This window comes from Juglans regia, chromosome 11 (genome assembly GCF_001411555.2).
Source record: "Juglans regia cultivar Chandler chromosome 11, Walnut 2.0, whole genome shotgun sequence".
Lineage (NCBI taxonomy): Eukaryota > Viridiplantae > Streptophyta > Magnoliopsida > Fagales > Juglandaceae > Juglans > Juglans regia.
In genome coordinates, this window is record NC_049911.1 from 8,495,770 (window position 1) to 8,508,183 (window position 12,414).

Genomic DNA, 12,414 nt, shown 5'->3' on the forward strand with positions numbered 1-12,414 from the left:
TATTTGCATTATAGAATCGCTATTTAGCTTTCATCTTCTGCATCTAATCAATCCCACCTTTGCAATCTCCATTTTACTGTTTTAATGGAATGAGGTACCTCATGCATTCTTAATCACATCATGATAGTCATCTTTTTTTGGAGAGGGAGTTGTGGACCTACAATTTGGGATAGATGACTCAAGTAGGAATGTCGGGCCCAAAACCTCTCTCTCCTCCACCCCTACCCGAATTGCTTACAATCCGGACAGGGGATTGAATAAGAGTTACATAATCTATGTATAGCTGTTGTGTTGGAGCCAATGGTGGCTTTTAATAAATCCTTGGAAATTGCAAGAAGGTTGGGTATATCACAATCTTTTTCGAACGAGGTAGAAGGGAGAAAAGTCTGGCTGCTTGCAAAAGAGGGTATAGCGATTTCTCTTATGTCATCTTCATCACAATATATTTCTTTTTATTGCAGATTTCGTGAGTTCGGAAGCTTTGTTTTTAGCGATGTATGCTAAATGTAGTTCTATTCTTAGAAAGGAGTTGTGGGGATCCCTGTTAAGGGTGGAAACAGTTGAAAAATCCTGGATGATTTTATAGAGAATTTTAATAGCATTAAAAGTGATTTAGAAAGGATGGGCAATATATGATCATCCTTTCTCTGGATCAAAATTCATGTGGCATTGTAGAAGGGATGGGCAATTTATTTGGGAAACATCGGATAGAGCTTTCGTTGGTTTCTTTTCCACATGCTGTTTTAATACACTTGGAAAGAATATATTCATATCATTGCCCTCTGTTGTGTAAAAAGTTAGAATTTTTTGGAATTACTCATCCAAATTTTGTGGAATTTTTTGCTCATAATTGGAACCAACCTTGTAATAAGATTGGTTTAAAAAGGATGGTCTTAAAAATGAAAAGACTGAAAACTGCTCTAAAGGATTGGAATGCCTCAATTTTTGGTGACAATTTTAAGAAACTAGCTGAAATAAGAGATAATATTCAAGTGGCAGAGTTGGCACTACAAACATTAAATTCAAAGAATAATCTTAGAAGAGGTTTGGATAATGAGTTGAGATGATATGATATGATATGAAAGTTGAAAGTTGAATAAAATATTGTTAGAATATTATTTTTTAATATTATTTTTGTTTTGAGATTTGAAGAAGTTGAATTATTTGTTGCATTTTGTGTGAAAATTTAGAAAATTTGTAATAATTAAATCAGATAAGTTGAGATTCTTCTTGTATCCAACCAACTCCTTAGTCTTTTGCATAAGTTAGAATTTGAGTATGATCAAATTCGCTTCAAGAAGTAAGTTTTTATAAGCAAAAGTCTAGAATAAGCTGGCTCAAAGAAGGGGATAGAAACTCTAAATTCTTTCATCAAATGCTTTTGCATAAAAAGAGAAAATCAATGGTTGTTTCTTTAACTCTTCCTAATGGTATTGTTTCTTGCAATCATGGTGATATAATATCTGCTCTTGTTGAATTTTTTTCAGGCCCATTTAACTTCAGAGAATGTTTTATGGTGCATTGATAGTATACAAGTCATTCCACACTTGGTTAAAGATGAGGATAATGTGAATATGTTGAGGCCACCCACTCTTGAAGAAGTTAAAGTTGTTGTAGATTCTATCCTAGCTTATCAGCACCAGGGCCAGATGGTTTTTCATCAGTTTGTTTCTATAGTTGTTGAGAAATCGTTGGTTATGATGTTTGGGATGCAGTGCTTGATTTTTTTAGAGGTCTCCTCTTCCTACTTCTTTGCAACATCCTTTTATTATTTTGATTTCCAAAGTGAATGATCCAATCACGTTTGCTGATTTTTGGCCAATAAGCCTTTGCCAAGTTTCATACAAAATTATATCTAAAATTCTTGTAACTAGGCTTGGAGCTTTGATGCCTAGACTTGTCTCTCCACAACAGGGTACTTTTGTTGATGGCCGACTTATTTCTGAAAGCATTGTTCTTACCCAAGAACTTGCTAACAGCTTCTAAAAAAAAAAAAACAGATGGGGAAATGTTATATGAAAAGTGGATATGGCTAAGGCCTTTAATCGTGTTGAATGGTCTTTCTTGTCAAAAGTTCTTTCGAAATTTGGGTTTCTCTTTTGTAACATTGTTTTGCAGGTCCATTTTCCTTTGTTGTTTTTAATGGAGCTCATAAAGGTTTTTTCCATTCCATCAGAGGTTTGAGGCAAGAGGATCCACTCTCACCTTTACTCTTTATCTTAAGTGAAGAAGTTTTAAGCAGGAGCTGTCACAGTTGCTTCAAGAGTCTTCTTTCATTCCTTACAAACCTAGGGGTGACAATATGTGACACGACCCGTTAATCCAACACGAACACGACACGATAATAATGGATTAGCGTTTAATCTTAACGGGTTCGGGTCAAAACGGGTTGAGAAGTTAAGACACGATTACTTAACTGGTCAACCCGTTAAGAAAGTTAAAGTTACAATTATACCCTTATACTTAAAAGTAAAATTGATGGGATTTTAATTTCGATATTTTTATTATTTGAATTGTAATTTTAGACTTGTAATTAAAATTATATTTTTTATAGATATTGTAATTTTAACATTTATATAAAATTATGCTAAACTTAATAGGTCAAACGGATTAATTTTGGGTCTATTCAACCTGAACTTTGCTACTCATCATCCCTACACACCACACTTTTTTTTATTTTATTTTTCATTCTTTTTATTTTTTTAAATTTTATTTTATTTTATTCTTCTTAAACTTATTGAATTCTTCTACTCATCATTCATATATCACACATTTGGTAAAAGAAAAAAAAAATGTGGAGTGTGGTGTGTTGGGATAATGAATAGAATTTTTTTTTACATAAACAGGTCGAGTCATATTAACCTATATCGTAGTATTTACTAACGGGTTAACACAACACGACCCGTTATGTTAATGGGTCGTGTTAGGGTCTGAGATTTTGACACGATAAGTTTAACGGGTCAGGTTGGGGTTGACCCATATAGTATAATATGCATGCCTTAACATGACACGAACACGACCTATTAACACGATTTGACATCCCTAGCCAAGAGGTTGTTCTACCATTTCTCATATTTTATTTGCTAATGATTTGTTAATGTTTTCTAATGGATCCAAAAGGAGTTTAGATTCATTAATGGAGTTTATCTCCAAATATGAGCAAATATCTGGGTAGCGAATTAATCCCCAAAAAATTGTATTTCTTATGCACAACTCTACATCTGGGCAGATTGTGGTTAGAGCCACTAGTTTCAAGGAAGGTAATTTTCCTATCCCCTATTTGGGAGTACCTCTTTATTGTGGAAGATTGACTATAGACTTGTTTGATACCATTCTTGCTAAAATTAGAAAAAGAAGTTGTTGGTTGGAAACGTAGATTGTTGTTTGCTAGAGGGAAATTAACTGTGATTAAGGTAGTGTTGTCTTCCGTTCTAGTTCATATTATTTTTGTAATTTGTCCTCCTAAAAGGGTGCTAGATTTAATTCAACAAGCTTTTGCATCATTCTTTTGGGGAGAAAGTGAAGGGCATTAAAAAAAATGAATTTCTTGGGAAAATATATGTAGACCTGTTGAAGAGAGTGGTATAGGCATAAGAAATTCATATGATGTTGTAAAAGCTTTACAATGCAAACTTGTTTGGAATCTAGTAAGTTCAACCTCTCTTTGGGCAATTTATATGAGGCAAAAAGTATTTTTCTAATGTTGTACCGTTGGAATAAATTTAAGCAAGGCCATGACATTCTCATATTTGGAGATCTATATATGTATATCTACCATTCATACAATCTCAAAGTCAGTGGAATATTAGAAGTGGTAATATCAGTTTTGGAATGATAACTGGATGGCTAATGGGTCCATTGCATCCTTGGGTTTTCTTATCACTTTACCAAATCTGAGATTAAATTATTTATATTCTGTAGCTGGTTGGTAGAGAGATAAGCTTGAAATTCTACAAAATCCTGTATTAAGGCATCATGTTCTTAGTTTTCAAATACAACTAATAAGTGGTGATGATGATAGATATATAAAGCATACAAATGATGGTAAATTCACTACTCTGTCAGAATAGAACATTCTTAGAACCCAACACTCTTGACTTTCTACTGCCAAATATATTTGGAGTAAGAATCTTCCAATGAAAATTTCTATTTTTGTATGAAAATTGTTGAATAATGAGGTAGCGTTGGACATAAATGTTAAAAAATGTGGCATAAGCTTGGCCTCTAAGTGTAGTTGTAGCTGCAAGACTGTAAAGTCTGATTTACATATTTTTAATGATTGTGATATTGCTATATCTGTATGACTTCAGTTCTCATAGACTTTTGGTGTCTTAGGTCTATTAGATTTGGGAAAGAAAGATAAATTGCTAACTTGGTGGTCAGTTTTCCATAGGACAAATCATATTCATATAACTACTCAATTAGTTCCCTGTGTATAATACTTTGGAAATTGTGGCTAGCAAGAAACTCAACCAAATATGAAGGTATAATCAAGCCTACTTCTTGCATTATTTGGAAAATTATGCAATGGTTGCTTGAACCAAATCTGCTGATTAAATAATCAAGGGGCATAAAAAAGGTGATTAATGTTAAGGAGTAAATATTGGGGCCTTCATGTGGATTAATATTTGCATGCATCGATCGATGATCTGTAGAAAGGAGAGTTTAGAGAGACACGTTTGGAATTAAACTAATCACAACAAAAGATCATGAGTTATCATACATATATATATATATATATATATATATATATATGGGTGGAAATATGGTTGGATCCATCGGGTTGCTTGTTGAGGAAGATAGGGTTTTTGGGGGAGCCAATGAGTTTGCAATCTATATCAGGATCTTCTCATAAAATGATCATAAAGAGATTGATGATAAGGATGATGGTATTATATATAATTATCTAATTAGTACTGCCTAATTTCGCTCCAAGTAATTCTCCAAAAAGATGAGAGAGAGAGAGAGAGAGAGAGAAAGAGAAGATATAAATTGTACGTGGATTTCAGCAAATTAAGTTGCTTTTTATTGATAGCTTCGGATCCTTTGTGCATGAAAATAGAAACTTTTGATGCTTCCCCCACATACAACAACATAATGATATAGGATTTTTCAAAGTACCTAACATAGTAGCAATGGTTTGCCTAACATTTAATGTACACTAAACTGCACATGAAACTGTCAAATTTCTTGTACAACTGTCTAGGAGCTGGTTTCAGGCCATAAAAGTTGTTCTTCAATTTGCAAAATGAACTCTCATTTCCTTTACTACGAACCCCTCAGGCTTGTGCATAAAGATGTCTTCCTCCAAATCCCCATAAAGAAAACTTATTTTCATATCTAACTGCTAAAGATGTAAATCTTCAATAGCCACCATTGTCAATACTAACCTGATGGTCGTGATCTTCACCACAGGAGAGAAGATCTCAAAGTAGTCAATGCCCTTTTTTCTGCTGAAAACCTTTAACAACAAGTCTTGCCTTGTACCTTTTACTGCCATCATGCTTAGTCTTCACCTGGTATACTCAATTGTAATGCAATGCTTTCTTTCCTGGTGAAAGTTTTGTCAACTCTCATGTCTAATTCCCTAACAAGGAATCAATCTCATCCTTCATGACTGACTCTCACTTGCTTGAATTTTTATCCTGCAATGTCTCCTCATAGTTGTGCAGTTCCACACCATCTGTTAGCAGAATATAGTTCAAAATGGGTGAGAATAGCCGTAGGGTCGAATGTTCCTGATAGACTTACGAACTGCAACTGCAACTGCAGATGTGGACGACTCTGGATCTAATTGAGGAATAATAGGAATGGGTGCACTAAGCCCACTCTCCCCGTCACTCATGTCTCTACTCTGCATTGTAACCTCTGGTAGGTCATCCAAACGCACGAACTCAGACTCCTAAGGAGTCGCATCAGCTATTGTATCGGACTTGTACTTGTACATAACTTTCTCATTGAAAATTACGTTCATGCTCCTAATGATTTTAAGACTTTGCTCATCCTAGAATCAATAGCTAAATGCCTCATTTCCATAGCCAATGAAATAACATCTTTTTTATTTGGCCTCAAGCTTGCTATGAGCATCATAATTAACATGAATGTGAGAAACACTACCAAAAGTTTTAAGATGAGAAAAGTTAACCTCTTTTTTTATCCAAGTCTCCTCAGATAGTCTGCACTCTAATGGAACTGATGCTCCCCAATTGATTAGGTAAGTGACAGTACTAACTACATCTGCCCAAAATGTAGGTGGTAGCCCAACATGTAATCTCATGCTTCTAGCACGCTCATTGATGGTTCTGTTCATGCACTCAACAACACTACGATTGTCTTCTCCATTCTGATACCATGAGCTACGTAGTACTTCTTAAACCCTCCATCAATGTATTCTCCACCATTGTCAGACCTCAAGCATTTCAACTTTAGGTCTATCTCTGTCTCAACTAGAGCTTTCCACTTTTTGAACACATCAAACACGTGAGATTTTAATTTCAAAAAGTAAACTCCTATCTTTTTGTTGTGGTCGTCGATGAACATGACGTATTATCGAGAGCCTCCAAGAGACAACACTGGGGAAGGCCCCCACAAGTCTGTGTGTATGAGTTCCAGCGTTATTGATCTCAATGCTCTACTACTCTTCATGAAACTGAAATTTTTTTACTTCCCCAGTATACAGCTTTCACACATACCTAGATCAATTGACCTTAGTTCTGGTAGCTTGCCATTCGATAGTAGTTCTTTCATGCCCTTCTGACCCATATGGCCAAGTCTGCAATGCCACAACTCTGTAGTGTTCTCTATTTGGTGGTAGCAATAGTGTCACTCGATCCTGATGTCATGTACATAGTACTGGTCTTCTTACCTCGAGCCAGCACCATTGCTCCTCTAGTAACCTTCCACATACTATTGGAGAACAATACTGAATGGCCACAATCGTCAAGCTATCCTATAGAGATGAGATTTTTCTCCAGCTAAAGAATGTGTTTGACTTTCTACGAGGTCCACACATTCATGTTAGGGAGTACAATGTCAACGTCTCTCATTCCCACCACATTCAGTGCATCTCCATCAGCCAAGTATACCTTCCCAAAATCACAAGTAACGTAGTTTTGTATGATCTCTTGGTGTAAAGAGGTGTGAAAGGAAGCCCCTGAATACAGTATCCAATCATCGACCGAACTGTGAACTGCAAGTAATAGTGCATCATGTACTTTTTTAGTTACCATGTTTGCAATGTCATTTTCCGTCTTTTTCTAATTTTTATAGTTCCTTTTTATGTGACCAATCTTGCCACAATTCCAGCAGGTTGCCTATTGTCCAGGCCTTGCCTTGCTCTTGCCCTTGTTCCTTGATTTTGATATGTCTCTATTTGAGTTTCTGTCATGTGTTCTCCCTCGAGCATCAACATTCAGTGCAGAAATTGACCACGAGATATCGCCGGAATCCCTCATGCGCACCTCCTCTGCCAAAATCAAATCACGAATATCATCATATTTTAATTTCATCTTCCCGGCAGAATTACTAACAACCATTCTCATGGGTTCCCAACAATTTTGGTAATGATGCTAACAGTATCAGTGCCTGAATCTCATCATTAAACTCAATTTCAACATAAGATAATTGATTTATGATAGTATTCAACTCTTTTAGATGTTGGGCAATAAACATACCTTCAACCATCTTTAGATTGAATAACTTTCTCATTAAGTGCACCTTGCTATCCGCAGATGATTTTTCATACATACCTGAAAAAGTCATCATGAGATCCATTATAGTCTTCTTCTTAATAACATTGTGTGCAATTGATCTCAAAAGGGTCAGACAAATAACCCCCAAGACCTGTCAATCTAACAGGTTCCAATCAGCATCATCCATACTGTCCAACTTTTTCCCCAATAGTGGAAGATGGAGTTTCTTCCCATAGAGGTAGTCCTCTATATGCATTCTCCAGCATCTAAAGTCTATGCCGTCCAATTTCTCGACCCTAGATACCTTCACTTCTTCCCTAGTCATCGGTCTCCTTCAAACCAGAACAATGACTCTTGATACCAATTGTTGCGAAAAACAAAGACAATAAAACAAAAGTAAACAAGAAATAATCAAACTATCAATCACAAGACACAAATTTACGTCGTTTAGCAACATGCCTACTTCCACAAAGTTACAGAAGATTTTATTATGCTGAGGATAAGAGGTAAAATATTATTGCTCATCACGATCATACTATTTATAATAAGCATATTTATAGGGTTACACGGCGGAAGTCTTAATTTTTACTTTTCTGCGATCTTCGCTCAAGCGGAGTGTCTAGCACGCATCGAGCGAATTTTTTGTCTGATTTTTGCTCGAGCGTCAAGTCGAGCGACTATCAAACGAACTCTATGCCTGGGCTTCGCTCGAGCCCACTATTGAGTGAGACTCGAGCGAACTTTCTGTCTGCAAACTTTTTTTTTTTGCCAAATCTCAAGTTGTGAAAACTATGGCGAATTGGCTACGAAAGAAGATCTGTTGAAAGCTACCGAGTAAAACTTCGCAGACGGAGAAAGGGAGGGAGAATTGGTATGACTACAAGAATAGAATTACTTTTAGGTGGACTCACTGGACTGACAAAAAATGGTCACACCTGTGATGATCTATACTCAAAAACTTGAGTTAGGAAAATGAATTTTATGATATTTATGAAGTATTTAATACTAGAGAGAGAGAGAGAGAGAAATATTGTGACGTTCTTCTAACGTGTTTACTCTCTTTTCAAACTCTTAAATTTGGACGAGGTTTTTTAAGATGTTCAATGTAATGAGCTAATAAGGAATAGGCCTAAATTATGGGCTAGTAAGGATTGGCCCTAGAATCCAGTCAGCTCGGTTATCAGTAAAAGGCCCAGCCCACCCAAAAATAAAGCTCAGAAGGGTCGAAGCTAAAAGTATGAAAAAAGATGAAAAGGGCCTGCGAGCGGATCCTTCAATACATTAAAGACAAGATGATGTGTTCAACAAATTGATCAATACGCATTAATAAGTACCTTATAAATAAATGGAGTTGGAATCTTAAAAACCTTCTGCTTTTTTCTAGTGACCAAACATGTTCTGGGCCTCTGCACCTAATCATACATATATATATATATATGTGTGTGTGTGTGTGTGTGTGTGTGTGTGTGTGTGTTGTGTGTATGTGAGAAACACATCGGTTTGAGATGGACCAGTATGCTTGATCTTGGTCTCATCCAATTTTAATAAACAGAACCCTTTTGAGTAGGCATAACCAGAAGGTAACCAAACCCATTTATTGCCTAAATTACGTATATTGAATAAACAACAAATGTTATTTTTAATAAATATATATATATATATATATTATACACACACACACAAAATGGAATGGCAAATGATGGTTTTAATTTTCTAATTGGGTTAAAGTGACTTAGAGTAATGATAGATACAGTCATAAGATATTTAAATTACGCACTCCCTTTAAAGAAAACTAGAGCCCACTATTAAAAATTGAATTTTCTCATGCGAGTCGCGTATTTATCAACTTTTTAAAATAAAGTATGTGAGAATTGCACAATCTAAGACTATATAATATTGTGAAAAATAATGTAAGAAAAGTAAAGTAAAACAAGAAATTAATCGCACGACATAAAGATTTATGTGGTTCGGCAACATGATTACGTCTACGGAACTGTAGAGAATTTTATTATCTTGAAGAATGCCGAGATACACTATGAGGCAAAAATACACTATTCCAAATGATCATATTGTTCATTAATTACATATTTATAGGATTATATAGTAGAAACCCTAATTTCATAATTATTGTATTATTCGCTTGAGAGAGTTTTGACCCAACTCTATGTATAGTGTTCACTCGAGCGACATGTTGAGAGAGTGCCAAACAAACTCTCTGCTTGAGTTTCAATATTAGAGTGACCTGTCATATGAGCGCCAAGTGAACTTTATGTTTGGAGATTCTTAAGTCACAAACATAATCAAATTGTTATATGAAAATTTCTCAAATAATATTAAATATTTAATAACTACTGTGAGACCTACTTCATATATTTATCTCTATTTTAATTTAGAGGTTAAAGTCCAAGTAAAAGTTTAAGAAATCTAAATCATTTTTGCACAAAGCTAGAAGATCTAAGAAGGAAAGTGATGATCCCAACCCAAAGTTGGCATGTCCACCCAAGATTCCATACTTTTCTACGCAAACCTCCCTACAAAGAAAATGTCTTAAAAGTTAGGGACATTACAGAAGTTATTTTGTTTCTCAAACCCTTATTTTCTAATATTTAATGTATTTCTTTCTTTATCTGATTGGACCAATATGAAATATTTTATTCAATTGTGTAAATTGTTTTATGACATGACTCTGCGGATATCTAGATCCAAATATACGACTGCAAACTTATACTACGACGAGCTCTCTGGGCTTCATGACCACTTACAACAGAGTTGTCCTAACAATTTGGGGTTGTTATTTGGTATGACTACAAGGATGAAATCCAAATATGATAAATATTGAGAAAATATTGAGAAGATAAATTGATTACTATTTATGGCTGCAATCATTGACCGATATAAGTGGGTCATTATAGACTTTTGGATTAGGGACGTTCTCGGAAAAAAGAAGTCTGGAGAGTTTATTAGACAAGTAAAAAGTGATATTGATGACTTATATAGCCAATATAGTAACAATGGTCAGTCTTCTACCGTAGGTGGTAGATCCTTACACCCGACCAGCTCGACATCTTCTTTAGATGACACACATGCACAGAGTTCATCTGTTTTGGTGCAACGGTATCATCAAATCCGTGCATCGAGAAATATTATGTAGTGTAGGTCTGAGATTGAGTGATATTTTATAGAAGATGTTGAGGCACCTAGTGATGCATTTCATTTATTAACTTAGTGGAAGGTTAATTTCACCAATTTTTCAACCCTTTCTAGAATAGCCCGAGATGTGCTAGTCATTCCTGTCACTACGATTACCTCTGAGTCGACGTTTAGCATCGGAGGTTGCATGTTAGATGCTTATCAGAGTTCATTGGCACCGTCAACTGTGGAGGCCCTCGTTTGCACACAGAACTGGCTAAGTGAAACATACATTAGACTAGATACTATTGATGCCGAGAGCTTTAGGCTTGAATCAGGTAACTTTATATACTTTTAAATGATTATTTAAATATTTTTAATATTTTAATATTTAACTTCTAATTTTTATGATTTTGTAGACTTAATTGTGAACTCTAGCATAATTACAAATGATTGAGACGAACACACCATGCCCATGGGATGGAGAACCCCCTTTATTGATGAGAAATGAATTCTACTACTTATAGCCATGTTTTACATTTGAATTAGATAACATTCTTGTGGTTTACTATAATACAAAATCACTTGTTTTTCTCCACTCCATAAACACAGGATGAAAAGTATTTAGTTATTGATTGGTCCATGACCACAACAATGGTGACTTTCAGACTGAATAGCCGAATGGGATCGGAGTCGAAGTCGGAGTACACGATTACCTCCGACTCAGAGGTCGAAGGTGGGCACTCCGAGTTGGAGCCCACCCCTACAACACACCATACTTTCTTTTTTTTTTGCTTTATTCTTCTTAAACTAATTGAATTTCTTTACTTATCATCCATACACTACATATTTAATAATAGAAAAAAATATATATAATGTGTGTGGATGATGTGTAAAATTTTTCTTGATTAAATTAGCTTAGTTGCAAAAAAAGGGCTTTGTCAAGCAAGTCATTTTGTTGACTATGGCGTGCCAAAGAGGGTCAAATTGTTTTTTGAAAATTATCAAAAAATTGTGACTAGTCCTTATCAAATCGGACCGTCATAAAAATAAATCAGGCTTTACAAATTCAACATATAAATCGTGACTAATGATATTAGATAGTTTTCTAGCTCGGGTGGTTTTATTTATTTATTACAAGTATATATGAATGTAGGTGCAGGTATATACTTTGTAGAGCATGGAACTAATTAAAATGATTACTCCCTGCTTGGTTTTTGGGATTGGAAGCCACGTAATTATCTTTAAATGAGGAGGCGCTATTACTTGTTAATCTTTCTTTTATTGGCACTGTTAACCTTTTGAATGACACAACCAAAACAACGTTATTAGAGCCAGCTTTGTTGAAGATTGCCCATTGGATGAGGCTTTGTACCACAAAGTTTACAATTATTGCCTCATGTCTTTAATTCTGGACAGATCATAACTTATGATATTTAAATAGGTAATTAGAGACATCATTAGTTAAAAGTGGTATTTCTATGAGACAAAGATTATTATCCGAGAGGTTAAAAATTTACAATTAAAAATAGATTTACATGAAATTTATTGTATCATAATATATTATAATCACAATATATTATTTATCATAATA